Genomic DNA, 20,542 nt, shown 5'->3' on the forward strand with positions numbered 1-20,542 from the left:
AGCGACTTAGCAGCAGCAGCAGCAGGGATTAATATAAAAAATTTTTTTTAAATAGGCAGAAGAGCTAAACAGACTTTTCTCCAAAGAAGATATACAGATGGTCACACAGATGGAAAGATGCTCAACATTACAAATTATTAGAGATATACAAATCAAAAACTACAATAAAGTATCACCTCGCACTGGTCAGAATCGCCACCATTAAAGTCGACAAGTAACAAATGCAAAAGAGGGTGTGGAGAAAAGGGAACCCACCTACACTGTTGGTAGGAGGGTAAACTGATACAGCCACTTTGGAGAACAGTATGGAGGATCCTTAAAAAACGAGAGTTAGCACGATCCCGCAATCCCACTCCTAGGCATATATCCTGAAAAAATCATGGTTCAAAAGGATACGTGCACCCCAATATTCATTGCCGCACTGTTTGCAGTAGCCAAGACACGGAAGCAACCTCAGTGTCCGTCAACAGATAAATGTCCACTAACACACAGCCTCCATCCAACGGATTTTCACGCATCCGCTCAAACCGATGTTTAACACCAGCACCTGACTCCGGCTTTTACAGATAAATGGATAAAGAAGATGGGGTACATATACACAATGAAATATTACTCAGCCATAAAAAGAATGAAAGAATGTCATTTGCAGCAACACGGATGGACCTAGAGATTATCCTACCACATGGAGTCAGGCAGAGGAAGACAAATATCATATGACATCACTTAAACATATGGAATCTTTAAAATGGTACAAATGAACTTATTTTTAAAAAAACAGAAAAAGATTCACTTACGTAGAAAACAGGCTTATGGTTACCAAAGGGGAAAGGAGTGGGAAGAGAGATAAATGAATAGGAGTTGGGGATTAACAGAAACACAGTACTGTATATAAAACAGATTAACCACAGGACCTACTGTACAACACAAGAAAGTATATTCAATATCTTACAATAACCTATAATGGAAAAGAACCTGGAAAAGAATATACACATATACATACATATGTACATAACTGAATTATACTGAAAATCAACTATACATACATCAAAAAAATTCTTTAATTAAAAAGTTTAAAATCCAAAAACAAACAAAAAAAAAAACAGAAAAAGAACCTCAGGAGTGAGCAGCTGATATATGACTTGCAGGGCCATGAAACATATTTCCCATCCACACCCCCATCATTCCCTCACCATTTACCATTTACATATATTACACATAATAACGTATGTACATTCCAAAGACATCCCACCACCAACACAGAGCCCCCTTCTGATGGATTTTCACGCATCCACTCAAACCAACGTTTAACACCAGCACCTGACTCCAGCCTTTACCTGGGGCAGGGAGGCTCACCCTACATAGCTCACCTCTTCATCTAGCTCCTGCCACTGTGAGGAAATATACCGTCTCTGGGGAGGCCTGAACATAAACCATCATCCTCCAAGTGCACCCAGAACCGGGGGACCAGATGTCAGGAACCTGGCAAGTTAGTGCTCAGTTCAGTTCAGTCGCTCAGTTGTATCTGACTCTTTGTCACCCCATGAATTGCAGCACACCAGGCCTCCCTGTCAATCACCAACTCCCGGAGTTCACCCAAACTCCTGTCCACTGAGTCGCTGATGCCATCCAGCCATCTCATCCTCTGTCATCCCCTTCTTCTCCTGCCCCCAATCCCTCCCAACATCAGAGTCTTTTCCAATGAGTCAACTCTTCGCATGAGGTGGCCAAAGTACTGGAGTCTCAGCTTTAGCATCATTCCTTCCAAAGAAATCCCAGGGCTGATCTCCTTTAGAATGGATTGGTTGGATCTCCTTGCAGTCCAAGGGACTCTCAAGAGTCTTCTCCAACACCACAGTTCAAAAGCATCAATTCTTTGGCGCTCAGCCTTCTTCACAGTCCAACTTTCACATCCATACATGACCACTGGAAAAACCATAGCCTTGACTAGGCAGACCTTTGTTGGCAAAGTAATGTCTCTGCTTTTGAATATGCTATCTAGGTTGGTCATAACTTTCCTTCCAAGGAGTAAGCATCTTTTAATTTCATGGCTGCAGTCACCATCTGCAGTGATTTTGGAGCCCCCCCAAAATAAAGTCTGACACTGTTTCCCCATCTATTTCCCATGAAGTGATGGGACCAGGTGCCATGATCTTCGTTTTCTGAATGTTGAGTTTTAAGCCAACTGTTTTCACTCTCCTCTTTCACTTTCGTCAAGAGGCTTTTAAGTTCCTCTTCACTTTCTGGCATAAGGGTGGTGTCATCTGCACATCTGAGGTTATTGATATTTCTCCTGGCAATCTTGATTCCAGCTTGTGCTTCTTCCAGCCCAGCATTTCTCATGATGTACTCTGCATACAAGTTAAATAAGCAGGGTGACAATATACAGCCTTGACATACTCCTTTTCCTATTTGGAACCAGTCTGTTGTTCCATGTCCAGTTCTAAGTGTTGCTTCCTGACCTGCATACAGGTTTCTCAAGAGGCAGGTCAGGTGGTCTGGTATTCCCATCTCTTTCAGAATTTTCCACAGTTTATTGTGATCCACACAGTCAAAGGCTTTGGCATAGTCAATAAAGCAGAAATAGATGTTTTTCTGGATCTCTCTTGCTTTTTCCATGATCCAGCAGATATTGGCAATTTGATGTCTGGTTCCTCTGTCTTTTCTAAATCCAGCTTGACCATCTGGAAGTTCATGGTTCACGTATTGCTGGAGCCTGGCTTGGAGAATTTTGAGCATTACTTTACTAGTGTGTGAGATGAGTGCAATTGTGTGGTAGTTTGAACATTCTTTGGCATTGCCTTTCTTTGGGATTGGAATGAAAACTGACCTTTTCCAGTCCTGTGGCCACTGCTGAGTTTTCCAAATTTGCTGGCATATGGAGTGCAGCACTTTCAGAGCATCATCTTTCAGGATTTGAAATAGCTCAACTGGAATTCCGTCACCTCCACCAGCTTTGCTCACAGTGATGCTTTCTAAGGCCCACTTGACTTCACATTCCAGGATGTCTGGCTCTGGGTGAGCGATCACACCATCATGATTATTTTGGTCGTGAAGATCTTTTTTGTACAGTTCTTCTGTGTATTCTTGCCACCTCTTCTTAATATCTTCTGCTTCTCTTAGGTCCATACCATTTTGTCCTTTATCGAGCCCATCTTTGCATGAAATGTTCCCCTGGTATCTCTAATTTTCCTGAAGAGATTTCTAGTCTTTCCCATTCTGTTGTTTTCCTCTATTTCTTTGCATTGATTGCTGAGGAAGGCTTTCCTAACTCTCCTTGCTATTCTTTGGAACTCTGCATTCAGATGCTTATATCTTTCCTTTTCTCCTTTGCTTTTCACTTCTCTTCTTTTCACAGCTATTTGTAAGGCCTCCCCAGACAGCCATTAATGCTGAGAAATCACCAGCCCTGAGCTTCATGCTCTGTGTGATTTGAGAGTGGGAATAGATATAAAGAAAAACTATACGATCAGCTTTACAGATTAAATGCTGCAGCTAAGGGACTTCCCTGGTGAAGTTCCCTTCCTTCTGGTTAGCAATCCACCTTCCAATGCAGAGACAGGGGTTCAATCGCTGGTCACGGAACTAAGATCCCACCTGCCTCGGGGCAACTAAGTCTGTGTGCCACAAATACTGAGCCCTCGCTCTTCAAGGAAAGATCCCACATGCTACAGTTAAGACACAGCCAAAAATAAATAAATATTAAAAAAAAAAAAAAAACAGCTGCAGCTAAGGTGGAAAACTTGGAAAGTAGTTCGAGGTTGAAGAGGTGTGTTCAGTAGCTAAATCCGATTCTTTATGACCCCATGGACTGCATCATGCCAGGCTTCCCTGTCCTTCACTATGTCCCAGAGTTTGCTCAAACTCATGTTGATTGACTCAGCTGAAGAGGCGTGCATGCTAAGTCATTCAGCCATGTCCGACTCTTTGCGATCCCACAGACTGTAGCCTTCCAGGCTCCTCCGTCCATGGCATTCTCCAGGCAAAAATACTGGAGTGGGTTGCCATGCCCTCCTCCAGGGAATATTCCCAACCCTGGGATCAAACCCATGGCAGATTCTTTACAACCAGTGGCACCTCAGAGTATGACTTTGTCTAGAGGCAGGGTCTTTCCAGAGGGAATCAAGTTAACAGGAGGTCATTGGAGTGGGTCCTAATCCAGTATGTCTGGTATCTAAAGGTGGGGGGCGGGGCGGGTATTTAGACACAGACACATACCCAGGGAAGCTCTGAGGACACAGGGAGAAGACAACATCTGGAAGCCAAGGAGAGAGGCCAGGGAGATGCTACTTCACAGCCTCAGAAGGAACCAGGCTTGTTAACACTTTGGTTTCAGATTTCTAGTCCCCAAAACTGTGACACGATAAATTTCTGTTGTTTAAGCCAACCCGTGCATGGCACTTTGTCACAGCTGTCCTGGCAAGTTAATAACATTCAGAGTCACATATATGGCTTGAAAACAGGAAAGCCTTCACTCAGAGCCCATCCAACTCTGTTTCTTATGTGCCACTCATCAGTGTGAAATTACGTTCTAATCAGAGTTGGTTTCTGGTCCCTGGGCAGGAAGGATGATCGAGGCCAAGTCTGTCATCAAGAAGGACAGGACTGGATGATGGAGTGGCTCAGAGAATCCTGGGGTCACTGTTGGTGAACCTACCTCCAGCCCATGGGCTTTGGAGGAGCCATCAACTCACCAGGCAGAGATTGCTTTAATCCTTTGATTCAAATATTCAGCGAGGAACTCTGGCCTAGAGCAGTGGTTCACAAATTTGGCTGTACAACAGAAGCCCCTGTGGAGCTTTAAGAAAATTCCACCCAAACCCGAGCCCCACCCCAGACCAGCCAAATAAAAATCTTGGGGGTGGGGGCTGGGCCAGAGCAATTTCTAAAAGCTCCCCAGATGATTCTAATGTGTAGCCCGGGTTGAGAGCCTCTGGACCCTATGACCTTTGAAGGCCTTTCCTTCTCAGAATTCGGTGAGAGTGCACTCCATGTTTATCTTAGTGGTTCTCAGGAGTGTGCTGGGGGTTGCCTGGGGCTGGTTTCTAGGTCCAGACCACAGCCGCCTTTACTGGGTTTGGGTGAATGAGTAATTCTCATGAACAGCAGGACGGTGACAAAGAGGGGAGGAAATTTAAAAAGACTTTTGCCTTTTCACTAAAACATTAATTCAATGTGCTTTGGTTATGAAGCTCCTAAATATTCATTGGAAGGACTGATGTTGAAGCTGAAGCTCCAATACTTTGACCACCTGATGCGAAGAACTCATTTATTAGAAAAGACCTGAGGCTGGGAAAATTGAGGACAAGAGGAGAAAGGGGCAACAGAGGATAAGATGATTGGATGGCATCATCAACTCAATGGAAATGAGTTTGAGCTAACTCCGAGAGATAGTTAAGGACAGGGAAGTCTGGCATGCTGTAGTTCACGGGGCCACAAAAAGTCAGACATGACTTAACAATAATAAATGAAGCTCCTACATGCCAGGAACTCAAAGATGAACCCGAGACCAGTATCTAGACCTCCAGAAGCCTAGCCTCATTCCAGAAATAAACAGATAGCTGTTAAAATGGGAATACCCCAACTGAGGTGCATATGGGAACAAGGGGTCAAGACACCATCCCTAAAGCAACAGAAGGTGACCCCAGACATGATCTTAAAGGAGAAACAGGAGTATCTTCCATCAGGACAAAAGAGCGTGGAAAGGCTTGATCCATGCTAGGCTGAAATGATTTTGTTCAGCCAGAAATAGAGGAGATAACACATCTGCAGAGACTGAGAAAATGTGAGACCACTGCTCTGTGAATCAGGGATTTAAGAAGGGTTGCCTGGTTTGGGTAAGGCACTGCCCCACCTCCTTGTTCACTCACTGACCACGTGGGCCCAGCTCTCTCGGTACCCACAGAGCAGCCTCCAGATCCCACGTCTGCCCCAGGCAGGGGGGTCTCTATATGATCTATGCACCAACATTTAAAAGGGAATTCTTAGTAAGTACATATTTCAGAGCTCCACAAGCTAGAGATTCTGGGCACCTGTATTAGGCATGTGAACTTACCACGGGTTCCCTGGAATTCTGATGGGTAACTCTGTTTTGTTTTCAACTTTTTATTTTATATTGGAGTACAGTTGATCAACAACATTGTGACAGTTTCAAGCGTATAGCAAAGTGATTCAGTTATACATATACATGAGTCTATTCTTTTACAAATTACTTTCCCATTTAGGTTGTTACATAACATTGAGCAGAGTTCCTGTGCTATAGAGTAGGTCCTTGTTGGTTATCCATTTTAAATACAGCAGTGTGTACATGTCCATCCCAGACTCCCTAAGAACTTCTCTTTTAATAAACACCTAGGAGTAGGGGATGAGCTTGAATCTAGACCCGCAGTTCTATAAATTTAGCATCTCTGATGGGTAATTCTTAACCTCAGGGGCACTCCTGGCTCTGAGCTCCACCTGTTTCTGAGGGCAGTCTGCCAGGCCTGTGATCCACCACTGCTTTGCCTTGCTGGGCCTGCCTACTTAGACCCTCAGCCTCTGTCTCCCACAAGGGGTACTCACCTGGCTCCCACCCGGAAGGTTGATCCAGGAGCTGGAGTTCTCCCTGAAGGACCCCACCAGGCCCAGGCCCCCTCCAGGTCTCGTTCCTGCTCTCAGGCCAGAGTCCAGCACCAACCTAGCCAAGGGGCTGCCCCAGAGTGCAGCCCCCCTGCCCAAGTTCATCACCACAAACCCTCATCCCACAGTGTGGAACTTCATTCTCAGCCTTTCACATAAGCTGCATCTGCACAAGTGCAGGAGCTCCAGGTTTGCTCCCTGGGTCAAGAAGATCTGCTGGAGGAGGAAAAGGCTACCCACTCCAGTATTCTTGCTTGGATAATCCCATGGACAGAGGAGCCTGGCAGGCTACAGTCCATAGGGTCACAAACAGTCAGACACGACTGAAGCAACTGAACATGCACGCACACACGAGGGTACAAATGGGGACTTGCTGTATGTCCCGTGTGCTTCACGTGTTAACAGGGCTCCCCACAAAGACCAGGATAACAGGGCTGTAGGGTTCTTTGCACATGGAAGTCACTCCTTCCCTGGCGGTGAACCATCCCATCCCAGGAGGTGGGCAGGTCCTGGGCTGGAGGGAGGGCCTGGAGCGCAGGGAACCAGCCCCACCCACCTGGGCATACCTCCCCTCACTCATAGCTCAGAACCTGACTTAGAGAAGACCACCGCCTTCAGACTGTCTTCGGTTCCTGTCTCACAAGGGCCAATCACTTCAAGCCCTGGCACCGCAAACCAAGCACCCAAATCACATTTTATAGACTTTATTTACCCTAAAATATACCCTGCTTCCAAACCACCAAGGAACCTGGAAATTTACCAGGAAATTGGGCAACTGTAACTTCTCCTGGAGACTCTGGAATCAACACTTCATTAAATGAGAAAACTTTCTGCGAGTCAAGGCTGTCACAGTACTCAGAAGGATGCGGACAGGGGAAGTCTGAGGGCAAGGTGGTTGGCAAATCCTTAGCTAGAAGGATGCTGGCATGTTCCCCAAAGTCAGCCCAGTAAAGGCATTCATATGTCTGCGAGCTGATGGAACACGTCTGTGGCGCAATTCTTCCACACGGGCTTGGGGAGCCCAGACAGCCCTCAACAACCACACCCTGTCTTACTCCAATTAAACAGGAATGATTTGTGGGTTCTCAATACAAATGACTAGCAAACAATCTTCTGGAATAAAATTAAGCCTCTTAACTTAAAACAAACAAAAAATGCACCAAGACATCAAAAAGATGAGCTCAAATCCACTGTCAAGGTTTCCTGCGCACTTTTTTTTTCAACTTGTCTTTCTCCCTTGGGCGATCTCCAGCCTAAGGTTATTGTTACACACAACATTCTTTTCAACTTAGACTTCATCTGTTTCTTCCTATAATACATAATTTTGAAGCACTGGGCTAAGGGAGGCATTTTTACGATGAGCAGGAGAACAGGGTTGCAATAGATAAAAAACGTTGATGCACAGAGGCAGCTGAGAATCGGGAGGAAGAAGGCTGGGTTGATGCTGAATTGGAGAAGTGCTCAGGGCTCAGCTCGATCATAATAAAGTACAAAGGAAGGTAGAGATTTTGAGTAGACTTCATTGTCATCTTTTACCTCGTACCGGAGAAGGCAATGGCACCCCACTCCAGTACTCTTACCTGGAAAATCCCATGGACAGAGGAGCCTGCTAGGCTGCAGTCCATGGGGTCGCTAAGAGTCAGACACGACTGAGCGACTTCACTTTCACTTTTCACTTTCATGCCTTGGAGAAGGAAATGGCAACCCACTCCAGTGTTCTTGCCTGGAGAATCCCAGGGACAGGGGAGCCTGGTGGGTACCTTCTATGGGGTCGCACAGAGTCGGACACTACTGAAGGACTTAGCAGCAGCAGCAGTGAAATGTATTGTTGTTGTTTAGTTGCTAAGTCACGTTGGACCCTTTGAGATCCCATGGACTGGAGCCCACCAGGTTCCTCTCTCCATGGAACTTCCCAGGCAAGAATACTGGAGTGGGTTGTCATTTCTTTCTCCAGGAGATCTTCCCTGACCAAGGATTGAACCAATGTTTCCAGTTGGCACGCACTGGCAGGCAGATTCTTTACCACAGAGCCATTTGGGAAGCCCGTGACATTTATGGGAAGATGCAGTGGATGTGGACCACAGATCCTTAGGGAGCATGTTGGAGGACAGAGTAGTGGTGGCTGGGGAAAAAGGTGGGTGGGACAGCATGACTACAAAGCGGTTGCAGCACAGAGATTTTAGAGGTTTGGAACTAGCGGTGGAATTACAGGAGTCTATTTACATGAGTCTAAATGTGTTCAAATGGGTAAAACTGTTATTACTACTATGTTTTAATATGAAAAAGAAAATAATCAAAAACACCACCTCTAGATAAGGGAGAGAAGGGTAACACCCTTCCCCCGTCACGTGAGGGGGTCCCGGCTCCCTCCAAGCATGTGTGGATACTCAGCAAAGCTCTCCTCAGGGTGGCGGGCAAGCTCGGAAACCCAGCAACCCAGTGACCATCACTCAGAGCGCCGAGACCCCAGGGAAGCAGCAGAGATGCTGCGGGAGGAAGCTGGCCCCCTAAGTGGCAGATGGAGAGAGGAAGCAGAGAAGGACTTGGAGGGGCAGAAGGAAACTGGCCGACGTGGCAGGAGGACGCTGCCAGGGCAGCGGGGCCAGAGGGATGCCTGGTCCTGGCCCAGGCCTGCTGTGAGGGGTCCTGGAGAGGAGCCAGATGTCCCACTTCTCCCCAGGCATCCCTTTCATCAAGGCTTCCATGGGCCGTGGGCCAAGAAAGCCTGAATAAGACCTTTAATTTTCTCAGGGCTTCTCCCTTCTCGAATGGCAAAAGGCCCAGCCCCCAAACCAGTCAAGAGGGCAGGCCCCGATACGGAAGGTGGTACAATGGCCAAACCTGCCTCCCTTCCCACCCCATGAGATCTCCAAAATGCAGGCAGCTACCGGATGCCCGTCTCAGCCTCCAGGGGTCTTTCTGCAAAGGACCTCACTGGGCATGCGCACAATGACCGATGCATAAAGCGTGAGGAAAAGCTGAAGCAGGGCAGGCGTGTGTCTGCCCACTGGTTCCTTAGGCAACCTGAGCAGCCAGAGTGAACCTGAGGGGCAAGGCACATCTCTCTAGACCACAAAAAGGGTACAGACCGGGGTCCTGAGGGTCAGTGGTTGGTCCAGGAGCTCCAGGAGTCCAGAGTGGTTCCAAGAGAACGGGCTCCAGGGCTTCCCACAGACCATTTGAAAGGCTCCTGAGGGCGGAAGAGGCTGCAGAGGCTGCAGAAGAAATACCAGAAAGAGTTTCTGGTCTCGGGCACAAGCCTCTCTCCGGTTCCAGGAATCCCCTTGGCCTTATGCGGGCGCCTCCTGCTATTTATTTACACAAGGCTGAATCCCACCTTCCAGGGCGCTGCAGAGCCCTCCTCCAACACAAAGCCCGATTGTACTTCCACCTCCTCACAGCCAACTCGGAGACAGAAACTCGCCGGAGGGAAGACAATTTGTACCAGAGATGGAGACGCAGGCAGATTTAAAGGCATGGTCCTTCAATAACGACAATCTTTCTTAGGGTGGAAAACCACCTTCGGAGGACAGACAGGAAGGTGTGGCGGGGGGTTTCTGGTGCCAGGAGGCTCTCCCGCAGGTGAGCTCCGGCTATTCGGTTTTGGACCATCTCCAAAGAGCCAGGCCTCATGGCAGGCCTGACTGAGAGAGAAATTAGCATGCTGCTCTACTCAATTATCCACTTACAGAGAGGCATGACAACATTTCATTAGCACAGGACATGCAAATGCAAGATGCATCAAGAGTAGAAAACCCCAGAGTGTTGTGGTTTGTGTTTTTTTTTACCCCCCAAAAGGAGACAAGGATCTTTATCATCTCCCAAAACTATGCTAGCCTAACCTAGAGTGATTTTGGCAATTCAGACACAATGATTTTTCTCAGGATTTGCAAGGTGGCGCTTTCTCTCTGTACCCAAACCTCTCAGCACAGGATTTGGATAACATTATTTTTATTTTTTAAATTTTATTGGTTAATTTAGTTTGGGATGCACTGGGTCTTTTTTTGCTGCGCGTGGGCTTTCTCTAGTTGCAGCAAGTTGGGACCCGTCTTTGTTGCGGTGTGAGGGCTTCTCATAGTGGTGGCTTCTCTGACTGTCGGGCACAGGCTCAGTAGTTGTGGCACACGGGCTTAGTTGCCCTGTGGCATGTGGGATCTTCTGAACCAGGGGTCAAATCCATGTCTTCTGCATCGGCAGGTGGATTCTTAACCACTAGACCAACAGGGAAGTCCCAGACTTCATTAAACAGGTTCTTATCTTTCCACAGCAAAATACATTTGAAAAGTGCTGAAACAGCCCTCAGGAAAGCTGGACCCTGGAGCTCTGGGTAGGTTTCAGCTTCCCATGGAGTCTGTAGATGGTCCTCGGGTACCAAACCCAGAAAAACAGAGAGGTCCCAGACAGGGGGCAATGGGTGCCTATATTCTAAAGCACCCATGCAAGAGTGGACAAGGCAGCAAAATGCAGCCTGTTCATTGCTCAGCTCCTGGGGTTCTGAGGCCAGGATAAGGGAACCTTTGGGCTGATGTTGTGGCCACCAGCTTTCCAGCTGCTGCCCATGAGGCAGGCGCTTAAACGGCAGTGTAGCTGGTTCCTTGTTTATACTTTGGATTGTTATTGTTCTTGCTCAGTCTCTAAGTCGCATCTGACCCTTTGTGACCCCATGGACCCCAAGGATGCCAGGCTTCCCTGTCCCTCAGTATCTCCCAGAGTCTGCCCAAGTTCGTGTCCATTAAATCAGTGATGCCATCCAACCATCTCATCCTCTGTCACCTGCTTCTCCTGTCCTCAATCTTTTCCAGCATCAAGGTCTTTTCCTCTGAGTCAGCTGCTCACATCAGGTGGCCAAAGTATTGGAGCTTCATTCCATCCAATGAATATCCAGGGTTGATTTCCTTTAGGATTGACTGGTTTGACTCCTTGCTGTCTAAAGGACTTTCAAGAGTCTTCTCCAGCACCACAGTTTGAAAGCATCAATTCTTTGGTACTCAGCCTTCCTTACGGTCCTACTCTCACAACAGTACATGACTACTGTATACTTTGGATACTAGAGTATGTACCTCTAACCTCCCCCCTCCCCCAAGAGGCTACTCTGCACCTTCCTTACTTCCCGCAGAATGCTTGCTTTCCTCCAACACTTTGTTTTAAATTTGTTTTTGTCTGTGCTGTGTCTTTATTGCTATGTACAATCTTTCTCTAGTTTTGGAGAGCCAGCGCTACTCTCCAGATGCGGAGCACTGACTTCTGTTGTTGCGACTCCTGGGCTCTAGAGTGAGGGCTCAGTAGTTGTGGCCCATGGGCTTAGCTGCCTTGCGGCATGTGGAATCTTCCCAGACCAGGGATCAAACCCATGTCCCCTGCATTGGCAGGCAGATTCTTAACCACTGAGCCACCAAGGAAGTCTCACATTCTCTCACATTCTGATCGAGTTCCCCAGCTTTTCAGCCTCCCTGGAGGCACCAGGCCACACCCACTGTCTGTGCACACGGTGAGTAATTACCACCAACTGCACCCCCCCACCCCCCACCACCCCATCATCTCCTATGAAGCCCCAGGCTTCCCCTGGGCAGCAAAGGAGGGAGAAAGGAGGGAAAGGCAGGAAAACCAGCAGGGTCTCTCCTGTCCTGACCCATCCAGCTCCCCAGGCCCAGGCAGGCTGACTTGCCACCATCCCTCCTACTCTCCCCTGCCCCCCTCCCCCAGAAGCCTCCAAGCCAGTGCTATGGACCCAGCAGGGGGCTGTGAGTCCAAAAAACCCTACAGGTTTCATAGCGTCTCAGGTTCATAGGATCAGGGCTTCTCAGAGACAATGCTCAAGCACTACTGACCATTTCCAAATTGCAGCCTCAGAATGCAACCATTGGAAGGAGCCCCACAGGCCACCCTGTTCAGTGTCTCCACTGTACTGGCCATGTCCAGGCGAGGTCCCCCAAACTCACAAAGCCCCTCCTACCACCACATGGCCTAGTGGGAGGTGGTGCCTTGTGGGAGGAGCCAGCAAAAGTGGGTTCTACATCGATCCCCGCCTCTGGAAGGCTGAGTGGCCTCAGGCAAAGATCTTGACCTCTCTGAGCCCTGATTTCCTCCAGAGTAAAGAAGGAATAACCACTGTGCCCACCAGTAGGGTCATTTTGAGGATTAAGTGACTTAATATATGCAATACTCCTCTGGGACACTGAACACCCTCAAGAAAGAGACTATTATCTCTGCAAAAAAAGTACTGCTCAGAAAGAAGAGAAATTCAGGTACAAGTCTTGCTATGTTTCCCTTTTTTTGGCCATGCCGTGCAGCATGTATATGCATCATGTGTGTGCGTGCTCAGTCACTTCAGTCGTGTCCAACTCTTTGCAACTCCATGGACTATAGTCCACCAGGCTCCTCTGTCCATGGAATTCTCCAGGCAAGAATACTGGAGTGGGCTACCATGCCCTTCTCCAGGGGATCTTCCCAACCCAGGGATCGAACCATTGGCTCTTGCATTGGCAGGTGGATTCTTGACCCACTGAGCCACCTGGGAAGCCCTTTTATATGCATATACACATATAATGACATATGCACATGCACATAGCCACATGTGTTTATGTGCATGCACACACATGCATATGGTTTTATTCATGTATGATATACTATGTTGTCTGTACACCAGGGTTTTGCAGCCTTAGCACTATGAGCTTTTGGGGCAAGATAATTTTTTTGCTGTGAGGAACTATCCTGTACCTTTTAAGACGTTGAGCAGCATTCTTGGCCTCTACCCACGAGATGCTAGTAGTAACTCCCCGCTGCCCCCACCACCAGGTCGTAACAACCAAAAATGTCTCCAGACATTGCCAACTGTCCCCTGGGGGACAAAACTGCCCCCACTGGAGAATTAATCGTGTACACACACACACACATTCATATGACATGTGCTTTGACAGAGTGACGAGGTAAGCAGGGTGAGAACAGAAGAACTAAATTTCTGTGGACAGAGCCCTTGCAGTGTGCTCATGGAAACTTTACAGGGACTGTGACTACAAACATACACAGTACTTTTGAGCTTCTTTACATCTGTAAAAACGGTTACTGTGCTCGTAAAGACTGCCCGCAGACTTAATTTGGCTCAGACATACAGAGTCCCATTTAGTGCGTAAAATCACTGGGCCCCAAGGCTCCCCAGCTCCAGTCAAGAATATGCTTGGGAACTCAGCCTGGAGGAGGAGAACACAGGGGGATCCTGTGTACTCTCGCCTCACGTGTTGGCCTTGAGCTCCCTTGAGCAGGCCACTGGGGGCCTTGCCCAAGGAAGGGGGCATTTTGTCAAATGTGCAATTCCCTTTTTACTTGATGCGATAGTAGACTGAACTAAATGTCTACCTGCCCGGTTCAGAAAAGCAAGGAGACGGGTGACCAAACTTGAGTGCACTGACAGGACACCGTATGTACACACGTACCTGCCTGGCTAACTGAAGTAAAAGTGAACAGTAATCATAATGATGAGCAGAGAGGTAAAGTGGAAGAGGGGAGGTGAATGTCTGCTTTACAGAGGGCTCTGTTTACCCCAGTGTTGAAAAACAAGAATCCTGAACTCCGTCTACCTCATTATGACTTCTTTAACATTTGTTTTTAATTTACCTGAGATCATAATCTCCACTGAGGACCACATGTGAGCCAAACTTGAACTCGAAAACCAAGCTGGGCCTTTTGTTCTGCCTGCGTTAATGAGTACACAAAGGGGCATCTGATTTCTCCCTCCCTCGTGGCCTGAACACCAGCTCCCATTTATGTAACTAACAATGTGAGAGGGGGCTGCAGGCTGTCTGGGGGTAATAGGCCCAGGGACAGGTATCAGGAAATGAAGGTTCCAATCCCAGCTGATTCACTATGTGCCACTGAGACAAGAGCTCAAAGACTGAGCCTCATCTTTAAAAATGTTGACAGTTTTCCTTGCTAGGTGGATGCACTGAGGACATTCAGTAGCATTATGAAGGTCTACCAGAATTCCAGTTATTCACACTGAAAGTAAAGACCAAGCTATGGTTCCCAAAGTGGGTTTGCTAGAGCTCTGGTCCTGTGAGATGCTATTCAGAATGAAGGGATCGACAGACCCTTCACTCATCCAACAAATATTTGTGAAGAGCCTTCTAAACGCCTGGTGCTGGGCTTCCCTGGCGGCACAGTGGCAAAGAATCCACCTGCCAAAGCAGGAGACATGGGTTCGATCCTTGGTCGGGGAAGATCCCACAGGCCGAGGAAAAACTAAGCCCATGCACCACAACTATTGAGCCTGTGCTCTAGAGCTTGTGTGTGTGTGTGTGTGTGTGTGTGTGTGTGTGTGTGTGTGTGAGTCATTCAGTTGTGTCTGACTCTTTGCAATCCAACAGACTGTAGCCCACCAGCTTCTTCTGTCCATGGAATTCTCCAGGCAAGAATACTGGAGTGGGTTGCCATTCCGTTCTCTAGGAGATCTTCCCAACCCAGCGATCGAACCCGGGTCTCCTGCATTGTAGGCAGATTCTATGCCATCTGAGCTACCAGGGAAGCACTGGTCTAGAGCTTGGAAACCGCAACTGCTAAAGCCCGCACACTCTAGAGCCCGTGATCCGCAACAAAAAGAAGCCACTGCAGTGAGAAGCCTGAGCACCACAACTAGAGTGTAACCCCACTCTCTAGAGACAAGCCTGTGTAGCAACAAAGATCCAGCACAGCCAAAAATAAATAAATGAAAAAATATAAATGCTTGGTGCTAGAACCCCATAGAAAACAGGCCCTTTCCCCAAGTTCTTCAGTGAGGTTAGGCTCCAAAGAAGACAAGCGCCTATTGGATCATTGTGAAGTCACAAATTTACCAGCAGAGCAATGTGCTCAAGTACAGGGAGCTCAGCATTTGCACCAGGGACCACATCTAAGGCTGGGAGCCAGGGACTATGAAGTGAAATGTGTGCATGGGGTGAGGGACACTGGGCGGATGGTAGTACTCCAAACACAAGGAAAGCCTTGGTCAAATAAGCCAGAGGACTCCTGCATAGCACACTCCCCTCTAAGAGACCACACCGGCATGTTAAAATCTTGCAGAAATGAAGCAATAATACTACCTCTTAACATCCCTAGGAAGTTACTCTGGGAAATGCTGATAGAGGCTCTATTGTTCCCAGAGCCTGTAAGAAACTTCAGCATAAAACAAAAGCTCTTGTTTGTATAATTGGAAAACTACCATGTGTCCTCTCAGAAGCCAAAATACCTTGGAGTTGCTAATGTAATTCTAAAGTATTTTCCTTGGCAAAAGCCTATGAAAACATATGGCTTCTACAACTGCTAACATACCCCCAGTATTACAGATGAAGGAATGTCCACAACTACATACCAGTGGGAACTCTGTCTCCAGCACAGACATCTGCTTCATTTTTAAAAGAATGTACAGCCTTAAACTGGGATGAACTGAAGAAATCTTCATAAAAAGTAACATTAAGGGACTTTCCTGGTGGTCCAGTGGCTAACACTCCATGCTCCCAATGCAGTGGGCCGGGGTTCAATCCCTGGTCAGGGAACTAGTTCCCACATGCCACAACTAAAGATCCTGAGTGCCACAATGAAGATCCCAGTGCAGCCAAATAAAATTTTTTTTAAAGGAAAATTAAAAGGATCAACCACCAGTGATCAGCTTATCAAAGATCACACCCAGGACTCCCCTGGTGGTCCAGTGGTTAAGAAGCTGTCGATGCAGGGCTGATCCCTGGTCAGGGAACTAAGATCTCACATGCGGCAGGCAACTAAGTCTGAAAGCCACAACTAGAGAGAGCCCTTGTGCTCTAGGATGGCAGTACCCAACCTTTTTGGCACCAGGGACCAGTTTCATGGGAAACAATTTTTCTACCCATCCTGAGTGGTTTGGGGATGATTCAAGCACAGTAGGATTCGTGCACCTAAGAGAATCTAATGCCACTATTCGGAGAAGGCAACGGCACCCTACTCCAGCACTCTTGCCTGGAAAATCCCATGGATGGAGGAGCCTGGAAGGCCGAAGTCCATGGGGTCGCTAAGAGTCGGACAAGACTCAGGGATTTCACTTTCACTTTTCACTTTCATGCATTGGAGAAGGAAATGGCAACCCACTCCAGTGTTCTTGCCTGGAGAATCCCAGGGACAGGGGAGCCTCATGGGCTGCCGTCTATGGGGTCGCACAGAGTCGGACACGACTGAAGCAACTTAGCAGCAGCAGCAGCAGCAGCCACTATTGATTTGACAGGAGGCGGAGCTCAGGTGAAAATGCTAGGGATGGGGAGCAGCTATAAATGAAGCTTTACTTGATCACCTGCTGCTCACCTGCTGTGCAGTCCAGTTCCTAATGGGCCCCATATCGGTACCATGGCCCAAGGGTGGGGGACCCTTGTTCTAGAACCCACGCCCAACAACCAGAGAGCCCTCATGGCTCAAATCCTGAGCCCCCACGCCACAACTAGAAAAGCCTGAACGCTGCAACTAAGACCTGACATAATCAAATAAATTAAAAAAAAAAAAAAAATCACACCTGAGCTCTTTTTGTGCCTGGCACAGCCATGGCTCAGGGTCCCAAGAAGCACCTGAAACTCATAGCAGCTCCAAAACATTGGATGCTGGATAAATTGACCAGTGTGTTTGCCCCTTAACCATCTGCCGGCCCCCACAAGCTGAGGGAATGTCTCCCCCTAATCATTTTCCTAAGGAACAGACTTAAGTATGCCCTAACAGGGGATGAAGTAAAGAAGATTTGCATGCAGCGATTCATTAAGATCAATGGCAAAGTCCGCACAGATATAACCTACCGGCTGGTTTTATGAACGTCATCAGCATTGATAAGACTGGAGAGAATTTTTGTTTGATCTATGACCCCAAGGGTCGCTTTGCTATTTATCATATTACACCTGGGGTGGCCAAGTATAAATTGTGCAAAGAAAGATATTTGTGGGGACAAAAGGAATCCCTCATCTGGTAACCCAGGATGCTCGTACCATCTGTTGCCCCGATCCCCTCATTAAGGTGAATGACACCATTCAGATTGACTTGGAGACTGGCAAGATTACTGATTTCATCAAATTTGACACTGTAACCTGTACATGGTGACTGGAGGTGCTAAGCTGGGAAGAACTGGTGTGATTACAAACTGGGAGAGACATCCAGGCCCTTCTGAAGTAGTTCATGTGAAAGATGTGAACGGCAACAGTTTTGCCACATGGCTCTCGAACATTTCCGTTATTTGCAAAGGCAGCAAACCGTGAATCTCTCTTCCCCATGGAAAGGGTCTTCGCCTTACCACTGTTGAGGAGAGAGACAAGAGACTGGCAGCCAAACAGAGCGGTGGATAAAATGATCTCTACGTGATGTGTCTGGAAAAGTCTTTGTACTTAATTAAAGATAATACCAAATGATTAATAAAAACTAAAAGATCATACATGAAAGAAGTGAATGATAATTTTCCCTTGTTAGCCTAACAATGTTCAGGAGGAAGCCAGATTTTTGCTGTTTATTTTATTATATATGATGTGTTAAAATGAGGGAAGTGCAATCACACAAATAACCCTATAGTACAGATTTTATGTACAAAGCACTGTGCTAGGGGCAACGGTGATCAAAAGGGAAATACGACAGCCAGGATTGCTAAGGATATGGGTTCTAGAAAACCAGCAATCCAAAACTGAACACAAGTTCATACAAGGAATGGTACAATACAGAGACTAAATTTCATAGGGGCTAGGGAGACCTGAAAAGCCAAGGCCACCAAAGTTGATAACAAGGTTACCTTAACAAAGTCCTTACTATACTACGCATTTTGTTCTACATGCTCCTGAAAAACTTTATTTAATCTTTTGCAACCGTGAGGTAGGTCCTAGGAATATATAAAAATTTGGCCTCAGCATTCAGTGTAAATCTGTTGTTCAGTTTCAGCTTCAGTCTTCAGAAGACCTGTACTTCTGCCTGATGGATGAGCATGTGGTCACAGAGGTGACCAATATATCTAATTAGTGTCACAATGTGAGAAACAGAGAAATGAAGCATGTTTGGATTTGCTGTCATTATCTGAACAAACCCTTTCAAAAACAGGGAAGCATTCCACACACAATCTGAGTGGAAATCTTGTGAGCTTTATCCAGTGAAATGATAACGGTTGGCAGAAATAGATAAGCATATATTTTATTGAAAGAATAAAAGCATGAAAGATAGAAAACAATTCTAATGTACAACTAAAATTACTAAATAGGAGGATTAATTAACAACATTATTAAGAGGATTAAAAATGGAGACCATCAGGACTTTCCTGGTGGTCCAGTGGTAAAGAATCCACCTTCCAATGCAGAGGACGTAGGTTCGATCCCTGCAGAGGGGAACGAAGATCCTACATGATAAGGTGCAACTAAACCTGCAAGCCAACACTAGAAAGCCTGCCTGCCACAACTACTGAGCCAGCACGGTGCAACTACTGAGCCAAGTATCACAACTAGAGTCCGTGTGCCGCATGGAAAGATCCTGCATGATGCAATGAGGAAGATGCCACATGCCACGACTAAGACCCCACGCAGCCAAATAAATAAATAAATACAAAAAAAAAAAAAAAAATAGAGAACAATACATACTTTTAGAACAAAAGTGACTATGTGTTTTAAAATCACAGCTATCACATTCTACTTTCAAATTCTATGGATTAGTTAATGCACTCATAACATTAAACAGAACACCCTTTAGGAGCTTTATATATGCACCCTTACCATTCAGACTATGGTCTCTAAATAACATCTTTCACTGAAAGGAAGCAGAGATCCTAGAAATATCTGGCCCCAGGTCTACAGCAGGAAATCCACAAGATGAACCTGGAACACCATACCAGTAATCCCGGAAGCATCAAAGACCGTATACACAAAGATTGTATACACAAAAACTCAGGAACCAACTTGAAGAGGCTCCCACTGGCTAAAGATGTGGCAATTTGAGTTTCAATAAAGATAATAATTGTGTATCAGTTGAACTATACCAAATAGGTTTACATCCATGAGTCTGTAACAATATTAAAAAAAAAAATTCAGTGGTCGCCTTTGCAGGATAATAGGACAACAACTGAAAACTGGAGAAAGGATCAAACATTTAAATTGCTTCTTCCATATGATCTAGAGCAGGGGTCAGCAAACTGCTTCTATCAAGGGCCAGATCTTTTCAGCAATGTGAGCCACTTAGGGGGCTTCCCAGGTGGCGCAGTGGTGAAGAATGTGCCTGACAGCAGGATCAAACTTGTGCCTGACAAGTTTGATCCCTGGATCAGGAACATCCCCTGGAGAAGGAAATGGCAATCCACTTCAGTATTCTCACCTGGAAAATCCCATGGTCAGAGTAGTCTCTCAGGCTACAGTCTATAGGGTCACAAAGAGTCGAATACGACTTTGCGACTGAGTGAGCATATATGCAGACATGGGCCACTTATGGCCCCAGTGGCAACTGCTCAACCCAGCCATTGCTGTGCAAAAGCAGCCACACACAATATGCAAACGAATGGGCATGGCTGTTCCAATAAAACTTTAATTACAAAAATAAACATTGGGTTGGATTTAGCCTGTGGACCTTAGTTTGCTGATCTCCGATCTAAGGTAACTTAGTAGTTGATGAAAGGTAGTTTCTCTTTTTTGGAGAAGGTAATGGCACCCCACTCCAGTACTCTTACCTGGAAAATCCATTGGATGGAGGAGCCTGGAAGGCTGCCGTCTATGGGGTCGCACAGAGTCGGACACGACTGAAGCGACTTAGCAGCAGCAGCAGCAGCAGCAGTTTCTCTTTTTAAAAATGTTACAGCTGATAAATGGAGAAGCAATGATACAAACAGACTATGGCCATTTTGAAACTGCTCACAGGTGATGTGGGTGATGATCATCAGTGGTTGCTAACACTACAGAGAGACAGGCTGACCTGCAGTGCCTCTCCATGAAAGGTC

General features: G+C 46.7%; 1 protein-coding gene and 1 pseudogene across 1 annotated transcript in view; one reads left to right on the forward strand and one right to left on the reverse strand.

Annotated features, from left to right (window-relative positions):
• TCF7L1 (transcription factor 7 like 1) overlaps positions 1-20,542 on the reverse strand; it is a 202,661-nt gene that overhangs the window by 164,004 nt on the left and 18,115 nt on the right. The gene's annotated exons all lie outside the window — the stretch shown is intronic.
• LOC109566181 (small ribosomal subunit protein eS4, X isoform-like) lies at positions 17,148-17,933 on the forward strand (annotated as a pseudogene).

The sequence above is a fragment of the Bos indicus genome, chromosome 11 (genome assembly GCF_029378745.1).
Source record: "Bos indicus isolate NIAB-ARS_2022 breed Sahiwal x Tharparkar chromosome 11, NIAB-ARS_B.indTharparkar_mat_pri_1.0, whole genome shotgun sequence".
NCBI lineage: Eukaryota > Metazoa > Chordata > Mammalia > Artiodactyla > Bovidae > Bos > Bos indicus.